The sequence below is a fragment of the Lampris incognitus genome, chromosome 18 (genome assembly GCF_029633865.1).
Source record: "Lampris incognitus isolate fLamInc1 chromosome 18, fLamInc1.hap2, whole genome shotgun sequence".
Lineage (NCBI taxonomy): Eukaryota > Metazoa > Chordata > Actinopteri > Lampriformes > Lampridae > Lampris > Lampris incognitus.
The window spans coordinates 40,565,470-40,579,731 of NC_079228.1; positions in this window are offsets into that span (position 1 = coordinate 40,565,470).

Genomic DNA, 14,262 nt, shown 5'->3' on the forward strand with positions numbered 1-14,262 from the left:
CCCCGAACAGGCGCCCCGACCAACCAGAGCAGGCGCTAGTGCAGCAACCAGGACACATACCCACATCTGGCTTCCCACCCGCAGACACGGCCAATTGTGTCTGTAGAGATGCCCGACCAAGCCGGAGGTAACACAGGGATTCGAACCGGCAATCCCGTGTTCACAGGCGACGCAATAGACTGCCACGTCAGCCAGACGCCCCCAAGTGACACCATCTTGATAAGAATGGAGTGAGGCGGTCCACTTCAAGATACTGTCACATGTTGAAGGGAACTTTCCAGGTAAGTGGGAGGAGAAACAGGTGAGAGCCTCCCTGTTGGTCTTTTCCCTTTTTCTTTTTCACTTGTTTGAAGAAAAGTAGATTTTAAGACGGAATGAAAAAAATAAAAATGAATGACTTGTTAGGATGGATGTTTCTTGCAGTGTACAGGTGCCGACCTGGGTCAAAACCATAATAAGTCAAGATCCCATCAAATACTCTGGTGGACTGAGCTTGTCTGGGACAAAAGAACTGAGAAGTACTACATTAATTCAACAGTACAAGTACCTTCTGGGCCGTGTAGACGCTTATGAGCCTCCACACTCACTTTGTAACGCTTCATATTTAAAATGTGCTTCATATAAATACTGCCAGCTAGCTTATTCACATCCATGGTACATGTAGCGGTGTGCACTGGACGCGTACTTATTCCTTTCATACATTTCTATGACCCTCCTCTTGTCTGTCTTTACTATCTTTACCGCCACGTCGCCCAAAATGTTCTGTACGCCATCAACACTCCAGAAGAGAAGTTTCAGGAAACCTACAAAAGTTTCAGCTAAAATAATTTCAAGTTCTGTTTTTTTTTTTTTGGTGATTTTTTTCCCTCCCTTTTCTCCCCAATTCTACTTGGCCAATTACCCCACTCTTCTGAGCCCTCCCGGTCTCTGCTCCACCCCCTCTGCCGATCCTGGGAGGGCTGCAGACTACCACATGTCTCCTCCCATACATGTGGAGTCACCAGCCGCTCCTTTTCACCTGACAGTGAGGAGTTTCACCAGGAGGACGTAGCGCGTGGGAGGATCACGCTATTCCCCCCAGTTCCCCCTCTCCCCTGAACAGGCGCCCCGACTGACCAGAGGAGGCGCTAGTGCAGTGACCAGGACACATACCCACATCCGGCTTCCCATCCGCAGACACGACCAATTGTGTCTGCAGGGATGCCCGAACAACCTGGAGGTAACACGGAGATTCGATCCGGCGATCCCTGTGCTGGTAGGCAATGGAATAGACCGCCACGCTACCTGGATCCCCCAAATTCATTAAGTTTTAAAGCCACAAATCTGAAGATTTGCGTGCAAACAATAGTCCTTGATACTTCCTGTTTCTAGTGTATTCAAGATAACAGCCAAACCACAAAATTCACCAACATGAACGTTTTTCTAGCTGCTCGTTCAGTCCATGCTGGTGGACAGGCGTCCACGCTGGCAGGATGAACGTCTCCATCATAGTAGCTAAACACAGACGAACATGGCAGATGACAGCAAATCTGAAGGATAAACAAAATTGTTGATAATTTGCAGACATGGCGGAGCAAGAGTCCATCAGACACTACAACAGCTTAAGACTCGGGTTCGACAATGTTCGTTTGCTCGGCAGAGGTCAAACAAGCTCTGCACTCACCAGCATGACCACTGGTGTCCGACGCAAGGTGAAAGAACGGCACCCTTAATGATTGTACCTCACTTCACAATGGTTCCCATAAAGCGGCAACCACCACGGTGACGCCACACATCCATATTTTATACAATCTGGTATCTGTAAAAAAACAAACAAATTCAGTTTTACCTTTGTCAAAAACTCTATTGCCCCATATCAAAACAAAGACCGTATCTCTTTTTCCCTCATTTCACAAGACTTGAAAAGAGTTCTTCAGTTTTAAGTGTAGTGGTTGTGGTTAGTTAGCTAACAGGGGTGTCGACCTCATGAAAAGAATAAATCCATAATATTCTGAGGTTAAAACCGCTTCACTCATTTATACTGTGTCTCGGTACTGTACCCACAAAGTGACAGCCCAGCACAGACAAGCTCAGTTGAAGGAACACTGCGGGGTATTTGAGAGGACCTGAGACAGTTTACCCCAAGTCCTGTGATAAATCTAACAATACACTGACTCTGACAAATAAGGTCTTTGATCAACTTTGAGTTGGTTAAAAAAAAAAAGTTCTATTTGCACTTTAGTCACCTCTATGTCCTCAGTATTTAGTTTGCATGCTATGGTGAGCACATGTCAAGAGGAGATCGGCTAAGCTAGGATGACTTACACTGACCCCCGAGGGAATGTCGGTTATTTCAACTACAGGAAAAGATAGAAAGCTAAAGGTACAATAAAATAACAGTTTTTTGTTTTTTTAATTTCCCCCCTTTTTTCCCCACTCTTCCGAGCCGTCCCGGTCTCTGCTCCACCCCCTCTGCCGATCCGGGGAGGGCTGCAGACTACCACATGTCTCCTCCGATACATGTTGAGTCACCAGCCGCTTCTTTTCACCTGACAGTGAGGAGTTTCACCAGGGGGACGTAGCTCGTGGGAGGATCACACTATTCCCCCCAGCCCCAAACAGGCGCCCCGACCAACCAAAGGAGGCGCTAGTGCAGCGACCAGGACACATACCCATATCCGGCTTCCCACCCACAAACATGGCCAAATGTGTCTGTAGGGGACGCCCGACCAAGCCGGGGGTAACACGGGGATTCGAACCGGCGATCCCCATGTTGGTGGGCAATGGAATAGACCACTACGCCACCGGGACGCCCCAAATAACTGTATTTTTAACTGTATGCATTTTCATCAAAATTGCATAGTTCCTATCTTCTGCATCAACTGCCGGTTGACAGAATCAAGTTCCCCAGTAGCAAATCAGAAAGGCTACAAAGCCTGAAATAAGCATCATTAGCATTTCACAAAAGGCCAACACTCCGGCAACATGTGTGTTTTTTATGATCTGTGTTGTCTACATTATACCACAGCACACTAAATACTAAACACAAAGTGGTGAAATGGCCACGACTCATCATGGTTACAAAACGGCAAGTTGAACAAGGAGCTGATTTCCAACAAAGTCATTGTATTTCTTTAAACAACATTACAAAACAGAGAGGGAGGACAAAGAAGAGGTCAGAATACAATTCTCTCACCAAGGAAAGGCTTCTTTTCAGGGTCCTTAAGGTAAAAAGGAGAAACAATGCAACGCACAGGCGTTAGCTAGCTAGCTAGCTTTGGCTTCTGCCACCAACTGCAATGTACATCTGTAGACTTAGGCAACATGTGTCTTCTGGCAGCTTGAGACTGGAAAAACTGTCATCCAAGACTGAAAATATCTCGACTTCTAACGGCTTCTAATTTAATTTATTTGATCTGATCTGTTTGAATATAGCACAGACTACAAGCAAAAAAATAAAAGAAACGGCTAACAGCATTTTGCAGGATATGTCAAAGACAACTTAAAGCAAAAGATAAATTCAAATAAAACTAGATGTGAAGATACTGATGCAAAGTACCATGACTTAACACTAAACCAAATGCTATAAATACTGGATGTATTTCAAATAAAATCGGTTTTGGAATAGACTCAAATTGTGTCCAAGGAATTTGCCCATCAATTGTAAAGGTGAGAGATACCATCCCATTAACAGACTGAATGTTTTTAATTATATTGTATTGACTAAAACGTGGCGATTAAAGGCTAATTGTGAAAAGCACTTCAAGCAAGAATCTGGTCCAAGTCGTCTAATGGCTTGTTCGTCTTTTGTTTCAACTCATGTTCGTCAAGGCCTTGATGATGAGCAGAAAAGACTTCTGGGGCCTCATGTATCAGTCATTACTATGTGCAAATTTGTGCATACACACCCATAGAATTTTTTACCCCTTAAGATTGTCTGACAGACAGCACCAAAGCATGATGGTTATTTGTAATTCCTCCCTCCTAACATCTATTGTCTACCTCTTGCAACAAGCAATCACCCAGGCCTGCAAAGACATCAGTGTTAGCCAATCGGTGTCTAATTTCAGGGGTTACCAGGTTCTACACTGGTCTCTGAGACAAACTTCAGGGCTAAAAAATCCCACGGGTGTGTAAGAACAAATTTGTCCACAGTAACGATTGATACACGAGGCCCCTGGACACTGACAGGTCACAAATACCCACAGACAAGAAGAAAGAGAAAAGGACAGACAGACGGAGAGACAAACATTATTAACATAATCCAATTGACCTCTAACAGAAACATGTACTCCGTTGTACAACACTTTCATAAAATCAAATTAGCATATTTGTAATATGGTGAGTTGACGATGGTGAGTAGGCAGCATGGTGGCACAGTGGTTAGTACAGTCGCCTCACAGCAAGAAGGTCCTGGGTTCGAGCCCCGGGGTAGTCCAACCTTGGGGGCTGTCCCAGGTTGTCCTCTGTGTGGAGTTTGCATGTTCTCCTTGTGTCTGCGTGGGTTTCCTCCCACAGTCCAAAGACATGTAGGTCAGGTGAATCGGCCGTACTAAATTGTCCCTAGGTGTGAATGTGTGTGTGTGTCGGCCCTGAGATGGACTGGCGGCCTGTCCAGGGTGTCTCCCTGCCTGCCGCCCAATGACTGCTGGGATAGGCTCCAGCATCCCCGCGACCCTGAGAGCAGGATAAGCGGTTTGGAAAATGGATGGATGGATGAGTTGACAATTACATGAACCCATCAGATATTTGGTTCAAAAGTAGGTTTTGCATGTAGCAGCGCTCAACAAATGGGTCTTCATGCATGACAGAAGTAACACAAGTCAAGTTTTTAACAACGATTCAATCGGGACAGCTGATATTATTAGAAAACCTGAACAGTTAACGGCCCTCACGCAATAAGATCTGCTTGTAAAAAGCGTCACTTAACTATTTAACGGATCCTGTGGCAATGATCAATTTTATCTTATTTTGTATTTGTTCATAGGCACCATCGAAATTTAAGAGCAACGCAGACCTGTCGTCTGCAAATGCACAAAACAGTCCTGCTGGTCAACCACATCTTTAAAGAGGGAGAAGGAATAGACTGGTAATGATACTGGAGCTTATAGAGAATACATTTAGGCCCAAAGGAATGAAACAGGTCTACACATAAATACTTTGTAGTTATTTTCAGGTTATACTTTGAAGTTACTTTCAGGTTATACTTTGTAGCTATTTTCCGTTTATACTTTGTTGTTATTTTCAGGTTATACTTTGTAGTTACTTTCAGGTTGTACTTTGTAGTTACTTTCAGGTTATTTAAGGATGTACTGGATTTTCCATCCATCCATTATCCAAGCTGCTTATCCAAATTTGGGTCGCAGGATGCTGGAACCTATCCCAGCAGTCACTGGGCGGCAGGCAGGGAGACAACCTGGACAGGCCACCAGTCCATCACAGGGCTCTCTCTCTCTCTCTCTCTCTCTCTCTCTCTCTCTCTCTCTCTCTCTCTCTCTCTCTCTCTCTCTCTCTCTTTCTCTCTCTCACACACACACACACACACACACACACACACACACACACACACACACACACACACACACACACACACCTAGGGACAATTTAGTACGGCCGAGTCACCTGACCTACATGTCTTTGAACCGTGGGAGGAAACCGGAGCACCTGGAGGAAACCCACGCAGACACAGGGAGAACATGCAAACTCCATATAGAGGACGACCCGGGACCACCCCCAAGGTTGGACTACCCTGGGGCTCGATCCCAGGACCATTTTTGCTGTGAGGTGACCGTGCTAACCACTGCGCCACCTTGCCGCCAACAACAATAATAATAACAATTATTATTATTACTATTGATATTATTAGTGGTGGCTGTTTGCTGTAAGATGATCACTGACTGTAGGTCAGTTTAGCTACCAAATTTCATTTCAACAATAAACATTGGTCATCGAACACACCATCACCCCTACCTGTCTGAAAGCCTCGCCGTCACCCTTGCCGGCCTGCTGAGCGATGACCATGAGCTTCTTGTTCTTCTCTTTCCTGCGGTGCACCTTGAGCAGGCAAGACAGCAGGCACAACAGGAGCAGAAGGGCTATGAAGCCGAGCAGAGAAAGGATCACCACGTACAGGGGGAGCATCTTATATGCTAAGAGAGATAAAGGGGGGGGGTGAAGAAAACAAGAGAACTCTGAACAGAAAATACTTGTTACATTGTTGCATCCCTTGGTAGGAGTCGCTTTCACCGTCACGCAAGCCATTAATTCACGCAGTCACTCTCTCAATTCAATTAATCCACTTCGGCACGGCAGAAGACTCGAGACCGTCATTGGGCGAAAGGCAAGGAGACAGCCTGGATGACAGGAAAACAGGCCATCTTGGGCAAAGCTGCTTAAACACCAAGTATGTTTACATACAAACAAGAAAACCTATTGTTAGGAGTTAACAGTTTACTGAGTTAACAGTTTTTAACAGTTAAAATTTTGATTATTGCATACATATGGGTAATGGTAATACAGGTTGCCTCTGGGTTATGAACCGACCTCCGTAAAGCCTATTATTTTAGAAAATTGAGTTACAAAGGTTGGGGATGAGTTGTTGCCTCAAGTTAAAGAGTTTAACTATCTCAGGTCTTGTTCACGAGTGAGGGTAGAATGTAGTGGGAGATTGACAGGTGGATTGGTGCAGCATCAGCAGTAATGTGGACGTTGTACCGGACCGTTGTAATGAAGAAGGAGCTGAGCTGGAACACAAAGCTCTCAATTTACCAGTCAATCTTTGTTCCAACCCTCACCTATGGTCATGAGCTTTGGGTGGTGACTGAAAGGGTGAGCTTGCGGATACAAGCGGCTGAAATGAGTTTCCTCCGTAGGGTGTCTGGGTTCAGCCTTAGAGATAGGGTGAGGCGCTTGGACATCCGGAGGGAGCTGGGAGTAGAGCCACTGCTCCTTCGCATCGAAAGGAGCCAGTTGAGGTGGTTTGGGCATCTGATTAGGATGCCTCCTGGGCGCCTTCCTTTGAAGGTTTTCTGGGCATGGCCAACTGGGAAGAGACCCCGGGGTAGACCCAGAACTCTCTGGACGGACTACATGTCCAATCTGGCCTAGGAACACCTTGGGATCCCCCAGGAGGTGCTGAAGGGCGTTGCTGGGGAGAGGGATGTCTGGAGTGCCCTACTTAGCTTGCTGCCACCACGACCCGACCCCGGAGAAGCGGCTGAAGATGAGATGAGATGAGATGAGATGAGATACAAACAATGGTTCGTAATAATGAACGAAGGGAGTACTTTGCGAGATGCTCAAAACACTGCGCATTTTAGGCAGTCCGTTGGCCCGAGAACAATGCCATGCTGTCGTCGCCATTTTAAGTCAGATTGCATAAACGTTGTTGTGTGCGTTGTGTTTTAACTTAAAATATTCATGTGTTGACCCTCGTAATCATGGCTTCAAAGCGTAAATCTGATACAAGGGAGGATGATGCATGATGCACCTAAGAAAAGGAAAACGATCACGACCGAAATGAAAGTGGAAATAATCAATTGTTCAGAGAGAGAGGAAACGCTCTTATCATCGTTTTTTCTTTCCACTTACCCGGTGAGGTGGGGAGGTGAATCCCGAGCGGGCTCTCGTTTCTGGGGTCAAACGGCCGGCCTATGCTGGTCGTGAGCCGCTCAGGGGATAGTGGCAGGTGGGGAGTTTGAAATGTAAGAAATGTTTCTTTAATTAAAGAAAGTTGAATCAGTTCATTGGGAGACAACGTTGTACACTGATTTTCTCACCTGGATTATTGAGCATGCATACAGACGTGTTTCTTTAAATTTTTTTATACCTATACACACATTCCCTCTCTCAATTATAAATACTGTACTGTAGTTACATTTATCACTGCATTATTATATTACACAGCGCAGGTATTACTATATACAAAGCTCAGGTTGGACGGTTTGGAGACAAAGCAAGAGAGGCAAGATGGAGATGGTGTGGACATGTGTGGAGGAGAGATGCTGGGTATACTGGGAGAAGGATGCTGAATATGGAGCTGCCAGGGAAGAGGAGAAGAGGAAGGCCAAAGAGGAGGTTTATGGATGTGGTGAGGGAGGACATGCAGGTGGCTGGTGTGACAGAGGAAGATGCAGAAGACAGGAAGAGATGGAAACGGATGATCCACTGTGGCGCCCCCTAACGGGAGCAGCCAAAAGTAGTAGTAGTAGTAGTAGACTGCATTATTACATTTATGAGGTTTTAGGTAAAATATGTTGAGCTGTGGTTAGAAGGAACAGAAAGAGAGAAAAAAAAGTGTGTATGTGTGTGTGTCGGCCCTGTGACAGACTGGCGGCCTGTCCAGAGTGTCTCTCCACCTGCTGCCCAATGACTGCTGGGATAGGCTCCAGCATCCCCGCGACCCGAATTCGGGTAAGTGGCTTGAATAATGGATGGATGGATGGATATACTGAGACAAACATTTGACTAATAGATGTGAACTGTGCGTAACTGTTCTGACTTACATACAAATTTGACTTACAGACAGACTCAGAACGGAATTTGTGGGAGCGTCCGGGTAGCATAGCAGTGTGTTCCGTTGCCTACCAACACGGGGATCGCCGGTTCGAATCCCCGTGTTACCTCCGGCTTGGTCGGGTGTCCTTATAGACACAATTGGCCATGTCTGCGGGTGGGAAGCCGGATGTGGGGATGTGTCCTGGTCGCTGAACTAGCGCCTCCTCTGATGGGTCAGGGCGCCTGTTCAGGGGGGAGGGGGAACTGGGGGGAATAGCATGATCCTCCCACGTGCTACGTCCCCCTGGTGAAACTCCTCACTGTCAGGTGAAAAGAAGCAGCTGGTGACTCCACATGTATTGGAGGAGGCATGTGGTAGTCTGCAGCCCCCCCCCCCGGATCAGCAGAGTGGGTGGAGCAGAGACCGGGATGGCTCAGAAGAGTGGGGTAATTAGCTGGATACAACTGGGGAGAAAAAGGGAAAAAAAAAAAAAAAACCAAAAAAACCCAGAACTCGTTTGTAATCCGCGGACTGCCTGTACAATTACTCTCAACGTGAACAGGAGAGTCGAGCACATAAGTCTCTCCCTACCAGTACATAGCCTCTCCAACAGCAAACCCTATGTAGCGCCTCCTCGTGGCGACACACAGTAACTGGGTACACCTTGGACCCTGGCTGAACTACAAGGGACTCGGAGGAGGTCTGGCCCCTAGACATGTGGTAGGCAGGCCCACCGGTGTGTGGCTATTCCGATGCCCACGAACCACCCCCAGCTATGGGTTAAATAGTGCCACCTAGTGGATACCTTGGGAGAGGAATAGGCTTTACCGGCGGTAAAAAAGAACTCACATGAACGGTATTTTTACTTTTTTTGCTTGAATATGCAGTTGTTGGCAACGGAGGAATTGGAAATTCACTAGGGGTCGATTCCAATGCTGCCTGAGCTTCGCTGTCCGCAATTGTTATGGCTCTCTCGTGAATGCTCAGCAAACTCCGACAGCAACATGATTGACAAGCAGCAGGGACAGCCCCTCAACCTATCAGGGCGGAGAGGCCAGACAGAGGCCCTGATTGGTCAAAGCTTACGGGAGCGGTAGCATTTTCAGATTCCTGAATACAGAGGGAGGGGATAACACTGAGATCCCGATTTATTCTCAGACCACTTATATTACTGATAGCTGAAAGGGTATTACGGCATTTTTACCAAATAAAACACAAAAAAGGTTACCAGCTGCACCTTTAAATAAAGGCGTTTGCATGATCACTTCAATAATTGCAGTATTACCATGATCGGGGTCAGAACGGCATATTAGTGTGCGTGTAAACGCATCCAATGAGTAAGGCAGTAGAATTAGCTTAAATTGTTGGACTGCATCAATACAGGGAACGGGGAGTAAGTGGTGCAGCAGCTGGGACAACAGTTTGGGAGAAAGCATTGTAAAGCAGTTATAGTATATCTAGATCAATATTTATGTCTAAAAAACATGATTCCAGAAGCTGTGTATGACTATACGCAGCTCAGTGAAGAGTTAAGAGCTTTGAGGGGGGATTCATTATTTTGCATGTCGCCTTTTACCTTCGACCTCTAGGTACACATGAGCCACGGGAAACCCAGCCAGGTCTGTCACTTTAAACGTGCCCATGTCAGACATGTGGACCTTCTTCAGGATGAGAAATGAAGCCTCCAAGGTCAGTCTGCCCTCCAGCAGCGGATCCATGGGTACCGCGAGAGCCCCCTGCTCCAGAATGATCCGGTCCCGCCTATCCAGGTTAGGCTTGTATTCAACTTTGACCTTTGACGGGTGCAGGTAGAGGTTGATCTTCAAGGTTCCGCTGTAAGGCACGAGGACAAACATCTGGTGCTCTGTGGGGAAGCAAAAACAAAAAGCAATGATCAAGTATGGGGCAACTAAAGAAACCTCAACTCTCTGGACTAAAAGGAGCTGTTTAAGACATTTCTACCACAAGCTGTCAAACTGACACACACACACACACACACACACACACACATGCCCATGGCTGTCAATTAGTTCTTTATTCAGTTCAAAGCTCCACTATGCAAGTGACTGTGTATGGTAATCAACTGGATCCAGCCAAAGCACGGTGAACTCGAGTCTGAGTCTTTTTGACTGAAACCTTGCTGCCGATACTGCTCACCTCTGACATTGAGACAGTTCTTCCTGCGGACTTTGTCCTCATGGTCCAGAACGGTGAAGCTTCCCTCATCCGTCATGCAGACCGAGCGCAGCATCACCTGCTTCTCCGTCACACTGAGGCGACCCACATATTCGTCTGCTGAAACCGCCGTCCGGTTATACAGCACCACTGCCGGGGCTTCCGTGGCTGAATGGATCTGGGTCTCATTGGAATGGGCCGGGCTGGGCCTTAACATATCAGTCAGCAGTAAAATTAAATAGAATAGTGTAGAGTCGGGCTGGGAATCGTCATGTACCTCCCAATTTGATACTGCATTGCTATTTTAGTGCCGATGTGGAGTACAAAATGTACTCCATATGCACTCCGTATGTACTCTGTAGTTTTCTGCTTCTCTGTGTGTATGAAACTTCTCACTCAATACAGACACACATACCCATTACTCTTATGCGTGCCCCCATGGGGTCACATAGCCACTTTATCATGATTGCATCCCCTTTGCCGCATCCCAGGCACTGGGACAGCAAAGATAAGAGTAATGGACATACAGACACTCACCAGTCAAAGAACATGATTAACTCAGATGGTTTCCTGCATACCTTTGTCACAGAACCTGATTAACTCAGATGTTTTCCTGCATACCTTTGTAAGACGACACCTTAGTTAATGCAGGAAACATAGGGTATGACGCGACGGACTGTGCTATAAAAAACCACTACCTCCAGCCCAGAAGCAGAGCATATCCTCACAGACTAACATCTCTGTGGTCATATGTCTCTCCATCTGCAGATGCATTAAAGATTCTCTGTTTGCTCCAATGTTTGTCCGATGATTATTCTCCCCAGGGGTTGCTGGGGCAAGAGCCCATTAAAGGATTAAGGAAAATCCACAACACCGATTTGATATGTAATGCAATTTGTCACATATCAAGATTTCAGATATTGCAATTTGGCGTTACAAGTTAACAACCCCTCTTATCAACAGTAAAATATGAAAACTGCAATAATCCAAAGGAAATGTGAAAATATATTTATTTTAAGCCCCATGTGTCACAAAACTTAAAACATGAGAAAGATTTAAACAACTGAAACCCAAACATTCAGAGATGAAGAATTGTCACAGCTTAGTGTCACAATTTTGCACTGAATCTACTTTTTCTTCTCACCCTAGGATAGAGAGAAAATGTCAGTGTTTTAATCGAAGATAATAGAGAGTAGCAAAAAAGAGTTAGTGTTTACAATGGAGGCAGGGGGAATTTGATTTAATGCAAAATTGTGATTGTAAGCCATGACGCTTTTAACATCACAGCATTTTACCTGAATCGCAATGTTGAAACACAATGAACAGATGGCGTGGAGAGGTTTGATGTCATGATCTCTACATCACTGAATACTTGAGTTTAAATTGTTGAATGTTTTACTCAGGGAAACGTACTCATGTTTAAATCTTTTGAAACACATGGAGCTTCAAAGAAATGCATTTTGTTATACCATCCATCCATTATCCAAACCGCTTATCCTGCTCTCAGGGTCGCGGGGATACTAGAGCCTATCCCAGCAGACATTGGGCGGCAGGCGGGGAGACACCCTGGACAGGCTGCCAGGCCATCACAGGACCGACACACTCATACCTAGGGGCAATTTAGTACGTCCGATTCACCTGACCTACATGTCTTTGGACTGTGGGAGGAAACCGGAGCCCCCGGAGGAAACCCACACAGACACGGGGAGAACATGCAAACTCCATACAGAGCACCACCCGGGACCACCCCAAGGTTGGCCTACCCCGGGGCTCGAACCCAGGACCTTCTTGCTGTGAGGCGACATATATTGATATATATTGATATAGTTGCAAAGTTGAAACACTGAAAACCAATCGGTCAAAGTGATGATTGATGTGGGATCTGATCTGCCTTCATATCCTACAGTGATTTTAAAATGCTTAGGGCCTCATTCTGGGCCTGCATAGTTCTTCTCCTATTTGCGGCCTGCCTATATTTCGTTATATCTTTTCTGGGTTATTGCCTTTTTTACATTTTACAGTAGATAAGAGGAGATGGAGCCTGAGAAATTGTGACAGCGACTCGCAATATTCATAATATTGTGATGTCCTTATGCATGCTCAATAATCCGGGTAAGAAAATCACAGAAAGTGGAATCAGTTCATCTGGACACAATGCTTATTGAGAGAAATGTTTCATCATCATCTAAATGACCTCTTCAGTCTAAACTGACTGCAGGTATCCCACCCTGATAACCAATACAGTGGCATAAGAACCGAAACCAACGATTGGCTTCATATGCAAATTACCATGACCATTAACTAGAGTTTCAATGGTCATGTGTACTGTTCACAGAGGATTGGGTAATGGTTGCAATTACAGCATTGTAAGATGGCGACAGATGTACTCTTAGGGCCCAGATACACCAAACTGACTAGTGGCGACTAAGGCCGACTGTTGCGTTGCCTCACACCGCCTGCCATCTGGGCTAAAAAGTAGCACTTGAACACACCGCAAAGACTACAGCCGACGCCAACTAGCATGTACGTTCTGTACCGATTCACTACGCTGAACAGCCAATCAGAGTGATCTCTCTCACCGGCAGGCTCCGAGTCAACATGCTGAATCGGCCGAAAAGCTGATGACACGGGTCCAACGGTGCGGGAAAACTAGGGTCACAGACGCTCACCGACAGCCCGATGGCCGACCATCGGGCTGGTGTATCATGGCCCTTAGACCTCTTTGATAGGGAGGAACACTGGTTTGAACGGGGAATCAAAGAGGCTCTATGTGAAGAGGGAACGACCACCCCCGAACCGAGGGGAGGGGGGGGCTAAGAGTACTTTGGTCACCATCTTACAATGCTGTGATTGCAACCATTCCCCAATCCTCTGTGACTAGTTCACATGGCCACTGTAACGCTAGTTAATGGTCACAGTCATTTGCATATGAAATGTGTCTCTCTCAATAAACGTTGTCTCCAGATGAACTGATCCACCTTTCTTTGATAACACTGTGATATTTGTAAAATTGCAGTTTGTATCAAATATGGTTGCAATATCTAATTGGGAGGTACCTGCTAATTTGCAGCCCCAGTTTAATAATAAATATGATGGATGTTATTCCAAGAAGAAGAAAATGTTTACTGTTAAGTATTTTAAGACCACATGAAATACAACAGAATTATATTTAATCAGAAAAGAAGATAGGAGATGCTTCCACATTGCTCTTTACCTGAACAACAGCGTGATGGGGCCCTGGATGTTGTTGAGGGGAATGTGATAGTTGTCTCCGTACTTCACCACTTGCTCAAGGGCACAATCTGAAAAGACATGGAGACTTGGAATAAGGTTATGGGGCAGGCTCTTTGGATACGGTTTGCATTTCAATGCAATTGCTGAAACCTGACTTTAAAGATGGTATTTTACAACATCGCCCCACCATGGATCCACACAACAGAAAATCTGAAGTCGGTTCCCTTTCAATCTCTTCACAGCGCTCATACGCCCATAGTGACTGGATTGGGTTCAATGGAAAGCACAAGCCTGGCCCCTTGCATATCAGCTTTTCATTTCCTTTCATTTTATTCTATTCTACTAGAAGAACCCCGCTACAATGTAGCGGTTTGGTT